Source organism: Hemitrygon akajei, unplaced genomic scaffold (genome assembly GCF_048418815.1).
Source record: "Hemitrygon akajei unplaced genomic scaffold, sHemAka1.3 Scf000167, whole genome shotgun sequence".
Taxonomy (NCBI): domain Eukaryota; kingdom Metazoa; phylum Chordata; class Chondrichthyes; order Myliobatiformes; family Dasyatidae; genus Hemitrygon; species Hemitrygon akajei.
In genome coordinates this window covers 374,087-382,408 of record NW_027332053.1, presented here as the reverse complement: position 1 = coordinate 382,408, position 8,322 = coordinate 374,087, and the positions used below count along the sequence as shown (strand labels likewise).

At 39.0% G+C, this 8,322-nt stretch overlaps 2 non-coding genes across 2 annotated transcripts; both read left to right on the top strand.

Moving 5' to 3' along the window:
• Positions 1-6,227: 6,227 nt before the first annotated feature.
• Positions 6,228-6,341, top strand: trnal-cag (transfer RNA leucine (anticodon CAG)). The gene is made up of 2 exons: positions 6,228-6,265; positions 6,296-6,341. It is a non-coding gene; the product is annotated as a tRNA-Leu (tRNA).
• Positions 6,342-7,102: 761 nt separating this feature from the next.
• On the top strand, positions 7,103-7,218 carry trnal-uaa (transfer RNA leucine (anticodon UAA)). The gene is made up of 2 exons: positions 7,103-7,140; positions 7,173-7,218. It is a non-coding gene; the product is annotated as a tRNA-Leu (tRNA).
• Positions 7,219-8,322: the final 1,104 nt, after the last annotated feature.

Below are 8,322 nucleotides of genomic sequence, written 5' to 3'. Positions count from 1 at the left end.
CGGTAAACCGAGACCAATCAATCGAAAACTGTCATACCATTCAAAATCGCTTTGAGCGAATCTTTCTAATCAGTCGACAACCTCAGACTTTGATTGGTTAACTCCCGTTAAAATTAACCCTTTGGCTAAGTCGTCATATCGATAGACATACTGAACATTTCAGAATTGCTCTATTACTTTCAAACCATCTTATTAAATTCTGTACGGATAGCCTCCAACCTGATGGCATGAACTCCGAATTCTCCAAAATTCAATAATGCCCGACTTTCCGTTCACAATTCGCCATCCTCTTTTCCCTCTCTCACCTTGTCTTGTTGCTTGATCATCGCCTCTCTCCCGTGCTCCTCCCCCTTTTCTCTCTTCCACGGCCTCCTGCCTTCTCGGATTAGGTTCTCCATTCTCCCACCCTGTATCCCTTTCACCAACATCCCAGCTCTGTATTTCATTCACACCACACCTCCCTCCAGTTTTCATCTATCACTCTGCGTTCCTCCGTCCCCAATCCCACCTTTTAACTCAGACTCCTCTTTTTATTTTGTCTCCAATCTTACTGAAGGTTCTGGACTCAAAACGTTGTCTTCTCCATAGATGCTGATGGCCTGCTGAGCTCGTCCTGTATTTTGAGTGTGATGTACATATCAGCCAGGATGTAATGGCGGAAGAAATTGCTCATGGACTAAACAGACACTTAATCATTCTCCATTTTTCACGGATTTTGGTTAATTAAATGTTTTGGTGTGCATTTGTCAGACGTAACCTTCACCATACATTTGCCAAAGCTCGATCCCACCCTCTCAAACAATCACATTCTCTCTGGTTACTCTGGTTACGTATATCATCAGGCTGTCTTCAAAAGAACATGAGAAGTCTGGAAATCCAGAGGTCTGACTTCGTCCCACCAAGACAGTAACTGCCGATGTATTAAAATAGTACTCGATTAACCATTCTAAACTCTACCAATGCAGACGTAACTGACAGGTAAACTGACGTGCGAAATGATAAACCGCGCCCAGTAAATTGAATAAAGTAATACCATTGAAAACCGTTTTGAGGAATAAGTTCCAATCAAAGTTCCTTCTTTGATCGAGTGCCTACCGATGAAATTACCTCTTCATCTAATTCTTAATTTTTGGAGAAATAATGTATATTTAATGCAATACAACTTTTAAAACATTAAGTAATTAACAAGTTGTTTCTAATTAAAGAATTATTGGAATTGTCTCAACATATGCTGTGCCACTTTGTGTTACTTTGGGCTTTCCTAAAAAAAAGACACAAAAAAGTGCGGGTTTAATGTAAGTTCCGTTTAGTTATCCCCATTAAAATGTTTCAAACCTAATGTGCAGCATAATACGGAATTCACTTCTAATTTTAGCACCAATGGGCAATTCAATTTTGCTTTAAATTGCCGGCAGGGTAATTTGCTTATTTCATTCCAAACTTTTTATAATTCTGCTTCAAAATCTCCCAGTAAAATTATCCGGGCACAATGTGTTGTAACGCTGCACATCTGGAGAAGAAGGATGCGAATGTGAGAATGCTGTTTTTCAGCTACAGTTCAGCATTCAACCGCATTGTTCCATCCAGGCTCGACAAGAACCTCAGAGACCTACGCCGAGACCCGGCGTGGTGCAGCTGGATTCTGGACATCTTGTCATATCGCCAGCAGGCTGCTACCATCCGGCAAGCGGTACCGTAACCAAAAGCCAGGACCAACAGACTCTGGGACACCTTGTTGCATCAGGCCATCAGACTGATGAACTCACGCTGTATAATATAATTACAGTGTATAAATATATACACTGTAATTATATTATACAGTGTATAAATACAGTGTATAAATATATACAGTATAAATTATACAGTATAATGTACAGTTATTTATACAATAAATATATACAGTATATATTATACAGTATAATGTACAGTTATTTATACAGTGTATAATTACAGTGTATAATATATTACAGTGAATGCATTAGTAAATACAACTTTTTTATAAATTACTACGATTGTACATGGCACACTTAGATGGGGACGTAACATAAAGAATGTATTTAAGTAAACTACTTAAGAATTTTTTAAAAGCTATTATTAATGCTTTTTGAGAGAGTGATTTAGATGCATATCATATTTTTACTGAGTTAAGTATTGTATGTAATTAGTTTTGCTACAACAAGTGTATGGGACATTGGAAAAAAAATGTTGAATTTCCCCATGGGGATGAATAAAGTATCTATCTATCTATCATCTATCTATTCTCCTCATTTATTCATTCAAATGGACCGATGACGCAAAGTGCCAGTTAGCGAAGAATCCTCTTTGAAAATTAAACAATTTGAGCAAAAGGACTGTCAGTGATAATGGAGACCCTCTCAATAGTTTAACAGGCAGGGATAGCATTTGACATTAGGGTGTGTCACTGGGAAGAGTCAATTGACTGCAGTCGTCAACATCCGATACACACCCGAGTTTATGTTATCATTTTTTGTGTTCACCTTAGCCCCGATAATAATCGGTATATACTAAGGGCGCATTCATCATGAGTCTGAAGGCGGTGAAGCCTTACATTCTAATCTTGCTAAGAAACAGAAACTACTGAAAATGTACCAATACAATGCTGGAATATGGTTTTATTCCGTTCCAGTCTGAACAGCGACTCCCCGTTCGTCCTATTTGTAATAGTGTACTGTCAAAAGAAGCCAAGAAACCGTCAAGATTGCAGGAACACCTCTGTAAAAGATACCCTGAAAAGGTTACTTATTGTATTACTTATGCCCAGAAGATGAAAAAAAGACACTGAAGTCATTTGCTAAGAAAGCCAAAATGACCTTGATAGTGGTCTCGTTGTTTCTTAAAACAGTTTCAAAATCATAGCAAAGTGTGCAAAATGCGGTACAATTGGTGCATTTGGTGAAAGATTGATACTCACAGCTGTATCAGAGGAGCTCACCTGTGTTCTCAAAATGGATACCAGTATTTTAGATATACCCCCCGAGTAATAACTCTGTAATTCGTCGTATTAACGAAATGAGTGAAGACATTGAGTATGTACTGTACACAGAAGTACAAAGAACATGGTTTGAGATACAACTGAATGAGTCAATTGTGAGAGACAATAAATCATTGCTGAAGGCATTTGCAATCCTTATCAAAAATTTAAAAGTTTATGAAAAGATGCTCTTTTGTATAAACGTAAAAACAAATATCAAAGAGGAAGCAAAATTCGACGAGCTCAACATGTATATTGAAGATAAATGTATTCCGATTAGAAACATGTTTTCTCGTGCAACAGATAGAGCACCAGATCCGACGGGTCCCCATGCTGGTTTGCTGTTTTTGTTAATGAAAGAAAAACATTCTAAGCACGACACTCGTAATATCTTCTACCAACAAAATTATCGTTTATTCATGAAATAGTATATTTCCAAATTTTGCCCACGTAACGATGAGGAGTTTGAGCGTTTGCTTCTCCACAATGGTGAGCGTTGTCTGTCAAAAGACTGCTGCATAAAACGTTTCTTTGATCTTTTTGACACTGTGGTTGTATGTTTGCTCAATGTCGACAAGAGCTGGTGAAACAAGATTCAACAACGTGGAGATTTGCGATACCTCTCCGATCTTTATAACAAAATGAATATTCTAAATATGAAACTCCAGGATGAGAATTTGAATTTAATCCAGTCAATAAGTTCAGTGTCCACTTTAATCGGAATATTGGAAATATTTAAGCAAAACATTGGGAGAAAGATGTTCCTAATTTCCTTGCATGGAATTCATGGCACTCTCTTTCACAGACGGTGATTTCCAAGACTACTACATATACCTGCAGTCATGAAGAAAGATTAATCTCAGACCTCTCAGTCTCACCTTCCCAGAGAACTGCCTCTCCCCAGCACATGTATAGCTCTGGGCAAGCTGCCACTAAAGATAAGAACAATATCGAGTAGATCCCGTCAGTTAGAGGAACAAGAGATTTAGTTTCGGTTGTATGAAAATGAGAACTATCCAAAGTTGAAATGACAGAAGTGAACCATGTGAAAGAAGAGGGCATTCATCCCAATTATGCCCCGTCATGAATATAAACCACCTCGCTGTTTTGTACTCTCCAATAAAGAAAAATCCCAACCTCAATATCAGAATCACGTTTGATATCACCAGCCTATGATGTGAAATGTATTGTCTTGTGACAACAGTACTGTGCAGGATATGAAAATGAATGAATACCACAAAATGAATTATCAGTGCTCAATTTCGGAATATCGAAAAAATATAACCTGCCCAATCTCTTTCCATATCCCGGTCCTTGTCATTAGAAGTGTACTGTCTCCGTCTATTTGCCCGATTATGGTTCCACACCTTATAAAAGAGCGCGACCATAATCCTGGCAGCCAGTTTTGCTTCAGCTGTTTGAAGTGATTTAAACTAACATGGCAGGAAATGGAAATATGTAGGAAAGAACTGTGGACGAGCCAGCTGTTGTACAGGTAGACGATAGGTGTTATGAATGTAAGTAAGGCCAAGCCATGACTGGGAAGAAATGCAGACAATGAAAGGAAGCAAATTGTATCACATAGGCAATATTCAGAAGGTAGAACAGTGCAGGAATTAGGGTGCTCCTTTTAAATGCACGGAGTATTCTAAGGTGAATGAAATTGTTGCAGTTTAGTCGGTTTGACATTGTGGGCATCCCTGAGTCGTGGCTGATTGAAGGTCATGTTTAGAGCTTAATATAAAAGAAAGTACGTTATACCGAATGGACTGGCAGGAAGGCATAGACGGTGCCATGAGGGATGGAATTACATCTCTATAAAAAGGTGACAACGAGTCAGAGAATTTCGAATCATTCTGAGTGGAGTTAAGTAAAATAAAACAACATTATGGGAATCATATATAGGTATACAAACAATAACCAAGCTATGGGGTTGAAATCGTAAAGAGAGCTAGAAAGGGCATTTAATAAGGGAAATGTCAAATTTGTGATGGAGGATCTATCTATCTATCTATCTATCTGTCTATTTATTTATTTATTTATTTATTTGGTTGATTGATTAATTAATTAATTAATTTGTTTGTTTGTTTGTTTGTGTTTCTGAAAACATGTTTGACAGGCGCTGAGATAAAAACATTCACCCTGAGCGATGTCTGAGTTACGCAGCAAGTTCCAATTTTATAGAACTGGACCAATGTCCGTTCAGCGATTCAATGTTAGTGATAGCCTCGCCAGTTGTAATAGTCATCTACTAGTAATAGAATTTGACCTGCATCTGCCTCTATCTGTCCGACCCAGTTCCTTTATTACACCATTATTCAGAGCTCTCGTGTACAACTTAGCGATTCTATATAATTTCTGGTCTTCGCTGCTGGAGTATCACCCGTTGACCTCTAGTTATTGAATTGACTCCCACTTGGCGCTGAGAATACCGGTTCGGTGTAGCACTGGGATATTCCAAGAAGTAAGTGCGCTAGCAACTCGCTGGTGTGCTGTCAATGGCCCCATTTAAATTGAAACTATGGAAACTATGGAAAACATAGTTAAACATAAAAACATAGTTCCCCACTATGGTAACATATTTAAGCATGCTTACATTCTTTATTAATAGCAGCATCTGAAGTTAAGGGAAAAAGGCAGGAGAATGTGTTTAACAGGGGTAATTAATCCGCCATGATGGAATGATGAAACAGACGAAGTTGACTGAGTGGACTTTCTGAAGATTTTTTATTTTCTTCTGAATCTTTTCACATCTTCTCTTTCATCCATAATCATCGGACTCTGCTCTGGACTTTATATTCTACTTGCCAACATCCATCTGTAAAGCAGCGTTCCCCGCTACAATTGAACCTCCCGTGTTCAGGTTTTGTCGAATTTGTCATGATCGCCTCCCACCCAGTGGTATCAGAATCAGTCCTATCTATAAACTTCTATTTCATCACCTCCCTACATGCGAAGACAGCGAGTCTTCCCAGCGTTCTCATTCACCCTATTAACCTCCGTTCCAGATTTCTGCTGATACGCGTCTAACGAGTTTTGATCTGTAATTTTAACACTGCTTCTCTTTCCACAGAGGCTGCTCACCTGAGAAAACTGTAACAAGCTCGGTTTCATTTCCGATTCCCAGAATCGGATGTGCGTTTGTGTGTATATAACTCTGTTCTCAAATCCGGCATTCAATCTGTTCTCAAAAACATCAAATTTGTTTTGGATGTGAAGTGGGTGATGCAAAGTTGTCAGGGTGGCCGAGCGGTCTAAGGCGCCAGACTCAGGGAATGAAAGTCCTTCCTACAAATGCGAGTGTTCTGGTCTCCAATTGGGGGCGTGGGTTCGAATCCCACCCCTGACATTATTTGTCTTTAAACATTCAACCGAGGTAATGTTATTACTGCGAAGCAAACGTAGGTTGTTTGCGTAGATAACGCAAACACTTAAGTAAGAAAAGATGATGTATTTGAGGAAATTGTATTACACACCAATTTAAAGTTACGTGCGCTCTCCACCACCGATCCTCCAATGAGAACCGGCTCATGGACCTCTATTTTTCCCTCTCCTGAACACCACAATCACTTCCTTGGTTTTGCCGACACTGAGTGACGGGATGTTGTCACATCTTCTTTAAAATTATCTATTCTTAGTTGAAATGTATGCCTGATTGAACAAGCCATGTCTACCCTGGGATGGAGATAATCTCTGCCATGTTCTACCTTTATCTATGTCTCTCAAAATCTAAGAAACATCTATCAGATTCCCTCTCACCCTCCGCTACTCCAGAGAAAACAACCCAAGCTTGTCCAAAGTCTCGTTATCGCCCAAATCGTCGAATTCAGGAAGCATCTTGGTAAAGCTTTTCTGCTCTCTCGAAAGCCTCGTCAACCTTTCTATGACGGATGGCCTGAACTGTATGCATTACATGTTCCAGTGCTGTGCTGCTGTAATTTATAAGTTCGGACATGCTTGGCAAGCTGAGAAAATGCAACATGTCTACTTTTATTTCAAATCCCAGGATATCCTTTGTGTCTGTCTGTGTACTCTCACACCAGAGCAGTCAGTCAGACTATTCTGAAATGCAGCTTTTTATGTTCAATGTGGAGAGAGTACTGTTGGTCTGTCAGGGTGGCCGAGTGGTCTAAGGCGCCAGACTTAAGGCGAGAAAGCCGCTTTATTGTAAACCCGAGTGTTCTGGTCTCCAACTGGAGGCGTGGGTTCGAATCCCACTCCTGACAACAACTTGATTTACGCATTCATAATTCAATCACTGTAATGTTTATTGCAGCCATCATGGGATGCTGAGGATGGGAAAGACGCAAGAAAGATAACGATTTTTGTTTTCTTCACAACAGACAGCAGTACAAAGTGTCACATGACATTGGAGTCGGGCTGCGGAGTTTGATGAGAAGGAGGCCTCGGTGCTGTGTCATCTTCTCAACCGTTGGATGAATGACATCGGGGCCATTCAGACACATTGCTCCACAGTTGCAAAAGAAAACACCGGTCACTTCCCTGATCTAGAAGACTGTGTGTTTTATCTGCCACTGCTTTGCCCGTTCTCCTACTCTGACTAAGTTTCTTAGTAGCCACTCTTCTTCTTCTAGTTTTCCCGTCACGTCATCGGCAGTCTGGATTAAAACGCCTTGAAACAATCTTTATTGCAAAAATCAAAGAAAGATGGAGGGCTGGTGTTACCAAACTTTCGATTTTAGTATGGGGCAATTAATATTCGTTTGGGATTCAGGGTATAGATAAACAGGACTGTCCTTCATGGTTAGCTTTGGAGGAGAATTCGGTAAGGGGGTTTTATTTGGCTTCTATACAGGGAGCTCCTCTTCCTTTTTTTGTTCTCTAGGATAGACAGACAAGGTCTTAGTCCTATTGTTAAACATACATTAAATTTTTGATTTCAGTTTCGCAGGTTTGTTGACTTCAATAACTTTGTTCTCTCTAGTAATATCCATTTTAACTTTTTTTTAAGCCATCAATTCTCGATACGGTTTTTTAAACATGGAAAATTAAGGGAATAAAAACTTATTTTAGATTTGTTTATAGAAGATTGTTTAATGTTCTTTTCGCATTTAAAGGATAATATGATATATCTAATACACAATTTTTTGGATACTTACAAGTTAGGAATTTTTTACGTGATTTCTTACCGAATTATCCATTTTTTCATTTACCAAATATGATAGATGCTATTTTTCAGCTAAAACCATTTCAAAAAGGATTGACAGCTATTAAATATGTAAACGCTTAATGAATGCACGTATGATACCTGAATGACAAGGCTAAACGTGCTTGGTTATTGGAACTTCAGGACTTACTTTCAGATGATC